The sequence below is a fragment of the Equus przewalskii genome, chromosome 27 (genome assembly GCF_037783145.1).
Source record: "Equus przewalskii isolate Varuska chromosome 27, EquPr2, whole genome shotgun sequence".
Lineage (NCBI taxonomy): Eukaryota > Metazoa > Chordata > Mammalia > Perissodactyla > Equidae > Equus > Equus przewalskii.
In genome coordinates this window covers 32,323,057-32,338,146 of record NC_091857.1, presented here as the reverse complement: position 1 = coordinate 32,338,146, position 15,090 = coordinate 32,323,057, and the positions used below count along the sequence as shown (strand labels likewise).

The window sequence follows — 15,090 nt, the reverse complement described above, 5'->3', positions numbered from 1 at the left end:
GCTGAGGAAGCTTCACCCCGAACTAACATCTGTGCCAATATTCCTCTATTTTTCAGTATGTGGGCTACCACACAGCATGGCCCCTAACACAGCGGTGTAGGTCTGACGCTGGGAGGCAGGCTGGGGGCCGCGAAGCAGAGCTTGCTGAACTTACCATGAGGCCACTGGGCCTGGCCCAAACATCACTTGGGGAGATCCCATTGCATTGCTGTCAGCCTGAAAATCACTGGTGAAGAATGAAGAATAATCATGACAGCACAGCCGTCTTTACAACATGCAGCGCTTCTGGGGGCATGTGGAACAGGGTCACTGAGCCCACTGGGAGGCAGGCTTGGTGTTGGGCAGGAAGAAGCTTCTCGTCAGCCCTGGGGGGTCTTAGGTCCTAACAACGACAGGGTCTCAAGACAGAAGACACTTTGCACTTTTGTTGTGTTTTAACATTTTCACCTGTATCAGGACATTGGAGCTTCACACAGCAATCTTGTGCCCAATGTCCTCATTTTACAGGTGGAAAAACAGAAATAAAGTAAGATGCGGTTTTGCTCAGGGTCACACAGTAAGGTGGCAGAGCCAGGATTTGTTGTTTTCCGATGCTTGTTTTGAAAGCTTTCATACAGAAAAGTGAAAGAATGATATAGTAACCAACCATATATCTAACACACTAGGTTGAACAGTTATGACTATTTTACTAGATTATGCGTTCCTCTTCTGTATATGTTGTGCTGAACCACGTTCATGTTGCAGACCTCATGACACTTCCTTCCTCCATAAATTACACATTCACATTGAAGAGATTTGACAATAGGTCTCCCATATCCATGGACACCCAATTCCCATTCAATTTCCCGACTGTCTCAGATTCCCTTATGGATGGTTTGAAGTGCCCACTCCTACTTCACTCTTTGAAATTGTGTTTTTCCAACGAGTCTGGAGTTAAAGAGACCACACCAGATGCCTTCCCTTCATGGTGTTCTCCATGTTATACTAGAGGCTGGTAAGCTAAAGCCGGCAGGCTCATTGGTTTGTGTATTGTCTATGGCTACTTTCAGGCCACCTCGGCAGATCTGAGTAGTTCCCATAGAGACCCTGTGGCCTGCAAAGCTGAAACTATGTACTCACTGGCTGTTTCTATAATGTTCCCTAAACCCTTGTGTTATACTGTCCTTCCTTGACCTAACTTTGAGGTCTATCAGATTTCTGAGTTGGTTAGCATGTAAATAATCTGCAAAATGGAAATTTATAAAGAACCATTTATTGATCTGTTCATTTCCACTCATTGTCGTTGATTCTACTTTTTTCTCCCACTATATCACAGAAGAAGTTACAAAAGACTTCACAGAATTTATAGCCAAGTTAAATTGAGGACTTGATAGGGATATTTTGATTCCTCTTCTTTTTTATAGTTTGGATACGGATATTTTTCACAGTGTAAATGCCCTTTGGTCAATCAAGGCACATAATATACAGGAGCCCACGGGAGCTGTGAGTTGAGCTCACCATTGTTCAACTTTCTTTTCCAAAATAAACTCCCCATGAGGCCTCTCAGCATCCGATGGCAAAAGGGCCAAGTACTCGGGGGTCTCTGCTCCTTCTTCTGGGGAATTTGTGGCTTTGGGTCCCCCCCATGTCAGTTCTCACCCACCCCGGGCAGCAGGCATTCAGGAGGATCTTGTCCCCTCTCCTCTGCTCACTCAGCTTCCTGGCGTGGATTCTGGACAGGAACGTGATGCTGATTTTCATCACTCCGTATGTGGTATTAGGCCAGCCCTCCTTCTGGTGCACTCCATTCTTTGTATCTTCCACGAACTTGATCAGGAGCCCCACCAGCTCCTCTTCTGTGATGGTCTCACTTCTAAACTTCTCCTGCAGTTTTGGGCTGCAGTTGTGAAGGGCACTGAGACTCACAGTGCTAGACACATGCACCACTCTGCCTAAAATCCAACAGAAATCGTTATGTAGAAAAGGATGCACGAGAATGATGAATACCAACTTCACTGGGATTTTGGACCAGAAAACTTCCATTTGAGAGACAATTACCAGTTTGCTATGAGCATTAATTAAGACTGCCTCTACGAGTGAAGGACTTGATACAATCTTGAGCTTGTGTTACCCATAATGTCTCAAATGATGTCAGAGAAATGTTCTAATGGAGAGGGTAGCACCTAGAAGTTCCATAAGAAAATGAAAATGGTTTATATAGGAACATGCCAAGGGGAATGTAAGGAGGTATTCATTCATACCAATTGTAAGGGAATGAAAGGAGGTATTCATTCATATCATCAGGTGTCCTTTGGGACCACCGGAGGATGTTATGGTCTCTCGGGCAAGGCTCTATGATCAGGTCTCCTTTGAGCAACAAAGAGCTGAAAGGTTGATGGATGGCAGATCCTAGGTGAATGGACAGCATCTGCTTTGAAAGGCCTACACACTGATCGAAGAAGGGAACAACAAATCAGCTCAGGGGTCTGAACTGCATGGGGTTTTCTCTCTGTTTGGGTTCTTATCAACTCAGAGCAGTGACTAATGTCTGACAATATGACGGACAGGGGCCGTGGGAAACTGAACAACAGAAGGGATGTGCATATAGGGCAGAGCCCTATGGAAGTCCCTACGGGAATTTAGAGGGAAGTTAAAGTAGGACATGTCAGTGAATGTCCATCAGAAGAACCACTTCCAGGACTGGCAGGCTAGTGGAACCAGCAAGTGGGCATCCTGGTAGGCTTCTTTGCTGTGGCCATCTTGGTGCGGGAAATAGGTGGAAATGGGGAGCTGCAGCAATGCAGCAATGGGAAAATGGTCGACGTGATTCTTACATCCTGTGAAGCACACATTGCCAAGGACTGTTCAGCCTGGCAGCAAGAGAGACAAAGACTGCAGGTGGTCATGAGGAAGATTCTCCGAGGGCAAGGCCCTGCACATAGCTGGCATGTCGAGTTAGGTAGTACTCCTGGGAGGCTACAAGTGGGTCCTCACAAAAGGAGACACCATCTCCGGGCCAGGCTTTACATATCCAGAAGTACATGCAAACGTTCAAGCTACATAGCAGGACTGGAACAGAAGATACTGCGCCATTTGGGCTGGCAAATTACATTTCTGCAGACCAAGCACACAGTTTCGTCCTTGGAGTAGTAGGGTTGATAGAGAATTGGAATGGGCAGTTGAAGCATTGGTTGTCTCAAACATGAGTTGAGAAAGGTATGAAGAGCTGGCTTACACACAGTCGTGAGCATGTGCTCACACTCAACATGAGGGGGCCAAGGGAGATGCCCCACAGGATAGATTCTTTCCTTTCGCTGCAGGATGTGGGGAGGAAGGGCTGGGGGAGGATGCTGGGGTGACTATATGATTGTTACTCACATCACCTCCACTTTCTTTTTCCTACCTGATACAGTAGTCCTGACACTAGTGCTACAACTGCGGAAATGGGAAGCAGGAATAATTCCTAAGCGAGAACCTCTAACTATAGCTTTGAACCTTCATGCCAGAAGTCGTAAGGGTCTGATGGAGTGGAATGTGCCTTCACGCCATCTGGCAAAATTGGAGTGACAGCAAATGCAGCTGTATTGCCTAGTGGCCGAGACAGCCCACGAGGTGTGGACCTATGCAACCCAACCCTACCTGATATGAATGGGAGTGGACCGAAGGGAAGGCACTTGTTAGACTAGCTGCCTTCGCTGCAGGCGATGAAGATCAGCACAGTGGCTGAATCTGACAGCCCTTTGAAAGGTGAAAAAGTTTGCATAAAAGTCAATGACAAGGAGGAAAAGGAAGAACGGTAGTCTAGGCTAAAGGAATGAATAAGCGGGTTATGCAACAAGAGAAATCCCATATTACCTTGGTGTCTCGAGAGACTCAGAGCAAGAGATGGTATTGTCTCTTAGCTCCATCATACCAGATGCCGGAAAATGTGAAGCCACATGTTACTAAGACCACTCCTGCTTTCAGGACCTGACCAGGTTGACGGGAAGCCAGGGAACCTGAGTGGCCTCGCTCTAGGAGATGGGGTCATATGATATGATGATGACCTGAACCAATGGTTAATGACTGAGTGAAACTCTAGCAATGTGCCAGCATGTCTTGATTCTTATCTTTCCGGTTCCACGTACCACCATACTGTGATAAGCTGTAACACTGGCCTTGTTAATATTCAATTATAAATGTAATGAAGAACTGAATTTAGCTAAGCACCAGCTATATTTAGCCATGAGTTACATTAAGTGAGGAGCCCATTAGACTGAGGTGGCTCTAAAGCAAACCAAATCTAAGCTTGTAAATGCCTCGAGGATACAAAAATGAAACCTAAGGACCACCCATCAGAAACAGCCACACGGGTTTGAAGCTATAGCCAATCAGTAATCTCCTTACCTTGCTCCAGCCCTTTTTCTAAAAAGTCCAGGGGTACTCCTAAGCAATTCAGATTTGTTGCTTTTCGATTCAAATAGATTTTTTCTCAAATAAATTCTTAAATTTCTAATATGCCTCTGTTTAGCTCTTAACAATACTGAATGTTTCTAAACAAGTACTATGCTAAATAAGGTATAAATATCAGTTGATCAAGGAGGAATCAAATTAGTACAAATACATGAATGTGTATCTAGTGGTTTTACGGGATGGATTATCTTTCCCTTTAAATGTATTCCTACCCCACACTGGCTCCTCCAAATTTCAGCATATTTCTGATACGATTGCTGTATGTGTTATATAAAGTCTCTACTAAATGTAGATGCTCAACGATCCTTTGCTGTAAGAGAGCCTTGGCAAAGGACTAGGGCGTGGCCTGTGAAAGTAGAGGATTAAGCTGGGCCAAGGAAAGGTTTGGCCCTTTAGCCAAGGCTGCTGGAAGGTCAACTTGGTTTAATCTTCCTGATAAGAATGTCCTTGTTTACTTGGGGGGCGTCTAGGATCAGACTACAGAATGGATGCTAACAAGGTGATTATGATGCTACTTTGGGCTACCTGCTATCAGCTGGACCTCTGGAGGGGCTGGGGAGTAAGGTCAGCCAAGAGAGTGGTGGGCCAGGTCTATGTGACCAATCCCAATAAAAATACCAGACACTAGACAGGATAAGCTTCTCCGGTTGGCAACGCTCCATGTGTATTGTCACATATCTCTGCTGGGGGAAATACATGCTGTCTGCAGGACTCCCCCGGGAGAGGAGAACTCAAGCTCCATGCCTGGTCTTTCCTGGACCGAGGGCTAAGAGACTTTTCCCATTGCTGACTTGAATCTGTCTCCATTTTCGATAAGACACTATAATTTTGAGTATAATGGCTCTGCTGAGTTCTGAGTCCTTCTAGTGAATTTCTGAACCTGATGGTGGTCGTGGGGACCTGCTGAAGTTGTAAAGACCAAACGATATTTATCTCACATATGTACAGTGGGTTTAGCATCTAAAATCAATAAATATAATACACTATATCAGATGCAGGAAAAGATATGGGGGTGGGTAACAAATTGAGGGTTGCGAAGGCTTCCTTAGCCTGAATAGGATCACTCAGAGAGGGAGAGGGAGGAGGAAGGAGCAGTGATGGAATCCTCAGGGAACACCAACGTGTGAGGGGCACAGAGCAGGTAAAGGGCTTCTCTGAGGAGACTTTTGAACAAAGACCTGAGGATGAGAAAGAGTCAGCTGTGCAATGACCAGCGAGACAGACAGCACTGATGACCACTGGACAAGTGTGTGCAGAGCCTGAAGCATAAGGGCACCTGGCCCAGTGGAGACACAACAAGGAGTCAGTGTAGCAGAGCAGAGAGAGGTAGCAGGGGCTTGTAGATGAGAGCAGAGGCAGGCAGGGCAGATCATGCCAGAACCAGCATGGCTTGGGCTCCTCATCGGACTCACCATGGGGTTTTATGAGAGGCAGTAGCTCCGTGCAGACATCTCAGGTACCAAAAAAGTTTGTTTTCCTTGTCACTTCTGCTTGAACATGAAACGGTGTGGGGTCAGGAACTTTCAGGGAAGAAGAAAGGTAGAGTTAATACATGGCAGCCATGTGGTAAAATTCCATGGATTCATGTTTTTAAAAGCGTGCAAAAGAAATTGGGTGAATTTTGTGTAAAATGGGCAGCAGGTTAACGTAATTTACCACTGGCAATTTCCAAGTTTGGCAATGTTCTAAGAGGGTCCACACATGGAATCTCTGTGTACAAGTTTGTGCAATTTTCTTATTTACAAAAATGCCTTAAAAATTCACCCAACCGCCCTAAAATCCAATCAGAGCAAATCTGCGGGACAACCTAGAAAAGATCCCCAGGCGTCCCAGCCAAGGAAATGGAAAGGTCCCTCTGGCTGGAAAGCAGTCCAGTTCCAGGTGCACTCTGCTGTAGCCGCACCCCTGTCCTCTCCCCTCCTCCATCCCCAGGCAGCCATCCCAGACCCCAAAGGCAGGGGAGCCCCACCGCAGGGATGCTCCGACAGATCCGGTCACCCTGGCAGAAGGCTTCCCCTGCGAGCACGGGCTCCTTGCTATTGAAGGAGATGCCCGCGTTGTTGACCAGCACGTCGAGGCCCCGTACTCCTCTTTCAGGAAGTCGGGAGGGCGCGGATGCTCTGCAGGTCGTCGATGTCCAGCTGGTGGAAGCGCGGGCTCAGGCCCTGGGCCTGCAGCTGCTGCACGGCCGCCTGGCCCCGCGCCGTGTCCCGCGCCGTGAGCACCACGTCCCCCGAGAACTGCCGGCAAAGGTCGAACGCGATGGCGAAGCCGATGCCCTTGTTGGCCCCAGGTCACCAGCGCCACGCAGCTGCGGGACAACGCGGCTGCGTGGAGGCCTGCGGGGCGCTGGCGGGAGAGCGGTTGGGACTGCCAAGTACAAATGGCCATGGACTTTGCAGCCTTTTCTCACACTAGAAAAGCTCATCAGGATGCATCTTGTTATCCCCATTTTAATGGGAGGAAGTGCATACCCAGAAAGTTCATAAACTAGTTCAGTGGTGGGAAATGAATTTTCTTCCTTACTATTTCCTTGTACCAACAGAGGACTAGCCGACTATAGGGTCGAGTTTCACTTCTGAGCTGCCTCTTAAGGTAGTCACTTCCCACAAGTGGCCATTAGATGTAAATTTAATGAAAATAATACAATTTGAAATTCAGTTCTTAGCTGCACTAGCCACATTTCCAGTGCTCAACAGTCACACGTGCTGGTGGGCACTGTATTGTACAGACACCTCCACGATGTTCCCTTCACAGCACAAAGTTCTGGTGAACAGGGGTGCTTTAGATAGATGCCAATTATGTTGCCATTGCAAGGTAGGTTTCCAATGAGTTGCAACACACAAAACTAATAATCAGGGAAAGAGCTTTGCTTTTTTATTCTCTTAAATATTTTTTGAGATAATTGCAGATTCACATGCAGTAGTAAGAAGTAAGATAGAGATTCCTTGCACTTGACCCAGTTTTCCTCAGTGGTAACATTTTGCAAAACTCCAGTACAATATCACACTCAGAATACTGACATCAAAACAATCCACCAATCATGTCCAGATTTCCTCATTTCACTTGTACCTATTTGTATGTGTGTATTCGGATCCATACAATTTTATCACAAGTGTAGGTTTGTGTATCCACCACTACAGTCAAGATATACAACATTTCCATCAGCACAAGGATCCCTCCTGTTGGTTCTTTATAACCAAACATACCTCTCTCTTGCCCCCACCCTCCCCTCCCTCAGCCCTGTCCAACAGTAATCTGTTCTCCATTTGTAAAATTGTACTGTTTCAAAAATGCTCCCCAGATGGAGTCATCGGTTATAACCTTTTGGGATTTTTTTTCACTCGGGATGGTGTAGAGCTTTGTTTTGGATTTTCTTCCTTATCCGTGTATATCCTAGTTCTGTCATTTTCTGGCCTCTCTCCACACCCCTAGCCTCATTCACTTTCTTCTATAGTGGGCGTGAGCCAGTGTTGGAAGGAAGTGGGATGGACTAAATCCACTAAGAGGGTCAGTTAGCGATAGCACGTGGCATGCAGGGAAGTCTGGTCATGGTGAGCGGCCTGAAATTTCAAAAGACCAATTCTCGGAGGGCGATGAATCATGATTTTCAGCCTGATTTCTTTATCCTTGTAGTACTGGTACCAACACAAGAAGTGACAAGTCAGTGGGGCAGGATGCTCCAGAAAATACAATCCATGAACATCATACAGTCTGAGAATGTAGTGTATGATAAAAGTGGCATTAACAATTAACAGGGGAAGCAAAGAATTATTCCAGAAAATGATAGTGGGGGAAAAGGAGCAATGATTGCAAAGGAAAAAAGAGATCCTCACCCTACACGGTACACCGATTAATTTCTAACGAGAGAGAAAAAGTATTTTCCCACTTTTTAAATTTATGGGCTAATAAGTGAAACCATAAAACAAGTATAAGAAAAGATAAGTAAAATTCACATTTTTTCAGTATGGGAAAAGGGCTTTGTCAGCATAAGAACAGGGGAAGAATAATAAAGGAAAGGAATGAGAGATTGGACTATGGGAAATTCTTAGAAAGTTTGTTTTGGGGGAAGCGTGCTAATTTAAAGCCAGTGAATTAAGATCTTGAATCAAGGTTTTGTATATTTTTTCTCTGTCAAATTTGGGTCTTGATCCTGGTGGTGTGTTTTTGAGCCTCCCACCCTTCCTCGCACACCGCACCTTGTCTGGGTTTGAAACCAGCCCAACACAAGGTTGCCATAAAGGAAGCCATATTGTAGAAAAGAGACCATGTTGTAACTTTGAGTGACCTCTGACTAAGTCACCTAGCTGGATTTTCACCCTCCAGGAGATCCACCTGTTCTGCAGATTTTATGACCCCTGCTTGTGCATATACCTCCCAGCTGCGATAAGATGCTAACTTGGTTCTTTGGGGTTCCTTAGGAATGTGATGACCACCAAACAGAAAGTCTATAATGATAGCCATCATCAATGAAACCTGAAAGATCTGGTGTGGCAACTGCCAGTCTGTAACACCAGAGGGTCAACATTCCTAACCCTCCCCCCGATAACCCACTGGCCTATATAACTGCTTCAAGATTCTGTACCCTGCTTAAGATGGTTCTTTTGGACATTAATCGGCTGTCTTCCCTCTTGCTAGCAAGCTGTAATAAAATGCCCTTTCTCTGCTATTATCTTGCCTCTCGAACATTGGCTTTTCTCTCGTGGCGAGCGGATTGTGCCCTTTGTGCAGGAACCAGTTCTGAGCAATGTGAGAAGAAAAACAAAAGAGTAAAGGTAGAGGCTCCGGATCTCTGTTAGGACTCTAATGGCTAATGTGGAAGGTATTCCTTGGTTGTGAGAGTCAAGTCTGAGATCATCCTGGCTGCTATATGGAGAAAGAATTTTATCACATCTATGATTTGTGGAATAAATGCACATCGTTACCACCCACTGCTTCAAAGTAGTTATTTTATTTGTCCTGAAGTACACAGTCCCATGATGTCTATTAACATAAAAGCTGTTGGAAAACAGTAGTAAATTCTAAGTTGAATTCCAAGTTGTTGAGCTCTCGGGGTCTTCCCCTGCCCATGATTATTTACCCTCACAGAATTCGACTTGACCCTGGCTCTTCTTTTTATACTTTCTGCCTGTTTAGGATGGTCAATAAGCCTTGCCTATGGGTAGAGCATGGACTTTGAGTCTCCAAATCTAATTGTGGTTGAGCTGCTGACTTAATATGTCACTCCAAGTAATTAACTTAATCCTATCAAAGATAACCTATGTAAAGGCAGATTTTAATAAGTAGTATACTAATGCAATAGGGAAGTGCATCTAGCACAAGCTGAATTCAAAGTGCAATAGTACAGTGGTGACTGGGCATTTTAAAGAAAGAATGCCGGAGTCAGGGCAGGGAGCTGAGGGGCTGGAGTACTGTCACTGAAGTGAAGAATGCAACGCATAGGTCAGTGTAAAGGTCAGTAGGCCCCAGTGTGTGCTACACAGAGACTGGGAGACAGAGGCCCTGTCCTTTCCGATGATTACATTTCAACAGAATGGCTTTCAAGTGCTTAAGAAAGACTCTCTGAGTTATAGGAGATACATATACATCTCAAACGGACAGAAAGGATTCAGAAATTGTAGGAAATGCTCTAAGAAAGGGTGGTAAAGAGCCTATGGTCAGACATGGGCTAGAACAAATAGGAAACCCTTTAGGCAGCCTTGAGAATGTTAAGGGGGCTCAGGTCATCCTAGGATGGGGCGTTGAGCTGTTAGAAACTATGCCAGTGTTTCAGTCTTTTAATGTGGGGGGCAGGGAGTGAGTGAAATCATTTGTGCTGAGTTTGATGATTTTATAGCCCACGTTGAGGCCTACTTGGGAAGAAGGTTCAGAAGAGCCTGACAGAGTGACAAGGAGAGAATCTGTCAATTCCCATCTTGAAAATGGGACGATACATTACCTTCCTGCCTCATAAAAGCAAAATACCTGTTTCATCTGCCCCCTTTCTTCCTGTCTTGAAGGCTTTTGTGTGACAATGTCATGCTCGGATCTGTAGCAACTCTCTTGAGACCATGAGGAAAGAAACTAAAAGGGGAAGAGCCAACTCCCAAAGGAAGATATTGTGGAAAATTAGAAAGAGCCTTGATCCTTGATGACATTACTGAATCATAGGTCCAAACCTGGAACCGTCTATTTCCAGCCTCATCTTTTCTTTCCAATAAACTTTTAATTTTAGAATAGAGCCTGAAAAGTTGCAAATGTACTACAGAGAATTCCTGTATACCCCTCATCAAATGTCCCCTTGTATTAACATCTCACTCGGATGGTACCTTTCTCACAACTAGGAAACCTACATTGGAACAGCAGTATTAACTAACCTCCATGCTTTATTTGGATTTCAGTGTTTTCCCCCTGATATCCTTTTTTTAATCCGAGATTCCCTCCAGAATACCACATCACATTGATCTGTCACGTCTCCTTAGTTTCCTCTGTCTTATGCCAAAAAGTCTACTTGGCTTTCACTACGTTTGACAGATTTTAAGAGTACTGGTCTGGTGGTTTTGGGTTTGCCCGATGTTGTTCTCAAGGAAGAACTGGGTTGACTATCACAGAGGCGAAGTCCCCTTCTTATCTCCAGGGAACACGCTATCAGCATGATTCAGCACTAATGTTGCTAACCCTCTTCACCTGGCCAAGGCAGCGTTTGCCAGGTTTCTCCACTGGAAAGTTACTTCCCCACCTTGCAAACGGTACTCTTTGGTGGTGATGCCAGCTCATCATAAGGTTGACATGAGGGAAGCCATTTTGTAGAACAGAAACCATGTTGTAACATTGAATGGCCACTGACTGACTAACCCAGCTGGATATGCACCCTCCAGATCTAACTGCTCTGTAGATTTTAGGAGCCCTGCTTTGCAGGTACCTCCCCGCTGCCATAAGATGATAGTGTTGTCCTTTTGAATTCCTTAGGAAGGTGATGACCCCGAGAGTCTACCTGGTGTGGCCACTCCCAGTCTGTAATCCCAGAGGGTCAACATTCTTAACCCTGCCCCGTAACCCACTTGCCTATATAACTGCTTCAAGACTCTGTGACCAACTCAGGATGGTTCTTTTGGATATTATCGGCCTTCTTCCCATTGCTAACAAGCTGTAATAAAATGCCCAGTCTCTGCCACCATCTTGCCTCTTGACCGTTGTCTTTTGTCTTGTGGCAAGAAGGTCATGCCTTTGTGTGGTAACAGAAATCTGGTGACCACAAAGGGAGTTTAAGTTTTGCTCGTGGCCAATCAACCTTGGATGAGTGGCCTGTTGCATAAGTCCCTAGCAGCTGTCGAGGCTCCATTTGTCTTGCAAACCTCACTATTTTTTTTCTTTTTTTTTTGGTGAGGAAGATTGTCCCTGAGCTAACAACCATGGCAATTTTCCTCTATTTCATATGTGGGATGCTGCCATGGCATGATGAGGAGAGATGTGTAGATCTGTGCCCTAGATCCGTACCCATGATCCTAGGGCCACCAAAATGAAGTGTGCAAATGTAACCACTATGCCATCAGGCTAGTCCCTGTAAAACTCACTTTTAAAATAAGAGCCCTAAGGCTGCTTTCTAGGGCCATCCTTTTTCATTTCTGTGAGCCTGAACATCACTGGTGAAAATGGAGAATAATCATGACAGCAGAGGCGTCTTTACAATGCGGAATGCTGATGTGAAGGGAGGGCATGTGGGGGAGGGTCACTGAACCCACTGGGAGGCAGGCTTGGTGTTGGGCAGGAAGAAGCTTCTCATCACAGTCCTGGGCGGTGTTAGGTCCCAATCACAGGGACTCATGAGAGAAGACACTTTGCACTTTTATTGTGTTTTCAACATTTCCACCTGGATGAGGACATTTAATCTTCATAGCAATCCTATGCCCAAAGTCTTCATTTAAAAATGGAGAAACTGAGATACAGTAAATGTGGTTTTGCTCAGGGTGACGCAGTAAGGTGGCAGAGCTGGGATGTTTTGTTTCCAGATGTTTGTCTTGAAACATTTCAAACAGAAAAGTTGACAGAATAGTAAACACCTATATATCCACCAAGCTAGGTTGAACAATTATGAATATTTTAGTATATTTTTGTGTTTGTCTTCTGTATATATTTTGCTGAACCACGTTCATGTTGCAGACCTCAGGACACTTCCTCCCTCCATAAATAACACATTCTCATTGAAGAGATTTGACAGTAATTCTCTCATGTCCACTGACATCCAATCCATATTCAATTTCCCCAACTCTCTCAGATTCTCTTATGGATGGATCTTAAGTGCCTCCTCACAGCTCACACTTTGCCATTGTGTTTTTCCAATGAGTTTGGTGTTAAAGAGACCACACCAGATGTATTCTCCTCATGTTGTTGTCCATGTTATACTAGAGGCTGGTAAACTAAAGCCAGCAGGCCAAACGGCGCCACGTTCATTGTTTATGTACTCTCTATGGCTCCGTTCATGCTACCTCTGCAGACCTGAGTGTTTCCCACAGCGATCATGTGACCTGCAAAGCTGAAAATATGTACTCACTGGCTGTTTCTATAATGTTTGTTGACCCCTGTGTTATACTGTCTTTCTAGCTATCTAACTTTTAGGTGTATTAGATTTCTGAGGTGGTTGGCATGTAAAGAAACTACATGAATGGATGTTTATAAAAAACCCTTTATTCATCTATTGATTTTCATTCATTGTCATTGAGTCCACTTTTTCTCCCTCTATATCACAGAAGAAATCACAAAGGACTTCTCAGAATTGAGAGTCAAGCCAAGTCAAATTTAGTACTCCATAGGGATATTTTGATTCTTCTTATTTTTTAAATTTTGGGTAGAGATCTTTTAAACAGTGTAAGCGTCCTTTGGTCAAATCAGGACAGGTAACTTAATGAGAACTATGGAGGGAACAGTGAGAGGAACCCCCATTGTTCAACTTTCTTCTCCATAACAAACTCTTCATGAGGCCACTCAGCATCTGAGGGCAAAAGGGGCAAGTACATGAGGGTCTGTGCTCTTTCTTCTGGGGTTTTTATGGTCTTGCATCCCCCATGTCGGTTCTTACCCATCCTGGGCAGCAGGCATTCAGGAGGATCTTGTCCCCTCTCTGCTCACTCAGTCTCCTGGCATGGATTCTGGACAGGACAGTGATGTCCATCTTACACACTGCATATGCCATGGCCTTGACATCAGGCCAGCCTTCCTTTATGTGCACTCCATTCTTTGCATCATCCACAAACTCGTTCATGAGCCCCACCAGCTCTACCTCAAGGACGGTCTCACTTGTAAACTTTTGCTGCAGTCCTGGGCTGCAGGTTCAAGAGCCATGAAGGTCATCATGCTAGACACGTTCACCACTCTGCCTAAAATGTAACACAGATCATAACCTAGACAGGCATGCATAAGAATGATGAATACCAAAATTGCTGAGATCTTGTCCCCTTCAGAAACAATGACCAGTTTGCCATGAGCATTAATTAAGACTGCCTATATGAGTTAATTAGATCATATAATCTTGAAGGTTGTTTTAGCCACAATGTCACGGATTATGTCAGAGAAATGCTCTAATGGGGAGAGTAGTGCCCAGGAGTTCCATAAGAATATGAAAATGGTTTATACAGGACCATGCTAAGGGGAATGTAAGGAGGGACTCATTAGTGTCAAAAGCTGCCTTTGGGAGTACTTGAGGATGTTATGGTCACTTGTGCAGTGTTCTATGATCAGGTCTGTCTTGACCAAGAAAAAGCTGACTTTGATGGTTTGATGGTTGATGGATGGCAGATCCTAGGTGAATGGACAGCATCTGCTTTGAAAGGCTGCCACTCTGATGGGGGAAGGTAAAAACAAGTCAGTTCAGTAGTGTGAATTGTGTGCTGTTTTCTGTTTGGGTTTTTATTATTTTAGTTGCAGAGACTAATGGCCTGGCAATATGCTGATGGTGAGGAACAGTGGAAACTGAACTATTAAAGGGATGCTATCAAAAGCAATGAAATACCTCCTACAACAGGGATGAATCTTGAAAACATTATGCTAAATTAAAGAGACCAGACACAAAAGACCACATATTATATGATTCTATACATATGAGATGCCCAGAACAAGAAAATCTGGAGACAGAAAGTAGATTAGCGATTGCTCTGGGACAGGAAGAGTGGAGGAACAGAGGGGTGATGGAATTCTTCTTGTGAAGATGGATATGTTCTAATGTTGAATGAGGTGATGGGTCCACAACTCTGCACGAGTATTAAAAACCACTGAATTATATATTTTAAGTGAGTGAAGTGTATGGTATGTGAGTTAAATCTCAATAAAGTTACAAAAAGTATAAAGCAATGACACATTTCTCATCAATTTTTTGTGGAAAATATAGTTCATATTCATAGAAATGAATTTATATTAATATGTATAAAGAAAGAGTTTACTATTTTTACATCTCAATGAGTCTTTTAAATGGTATAAAAGTCATGAGATCATACTACCAATACGAGATTTGAGTAAATTAGGAAACTCTCCCTGTTTTAATGTAAATATTGGGAAACGATCATCTTTGGTTAACTTGAACTCTATTCTACAAAGGGAAGGCATTGCAAAAAAAAATGGCATAAAAAGATAATTCATGACACTATGACTCTTATTAAACTACCTTTGAGATAACTACAATGAATTATA

General features: G+C 44.3%; 1 protein-coding gene and 1 pseudogene across 16 annotated transcripts in view; one reads left to right on the top strand and one right to left on the bottom strand.

The window, feature by feature from the left end:
* Nucleotides 1-15,090, top strand: part of SETD4 (SET domain containing 4) — a 286,569-nt gene that overhangs the window by 173,615 nt on the left and 97,864 nt on the right. The window lies entirely within an intron of this gene.
* LOC103548831 (carbonyl reductase [NADPH] 1-like) lies at nt 1,459-13,669 on the bottom strand (annotated as a pseudogene).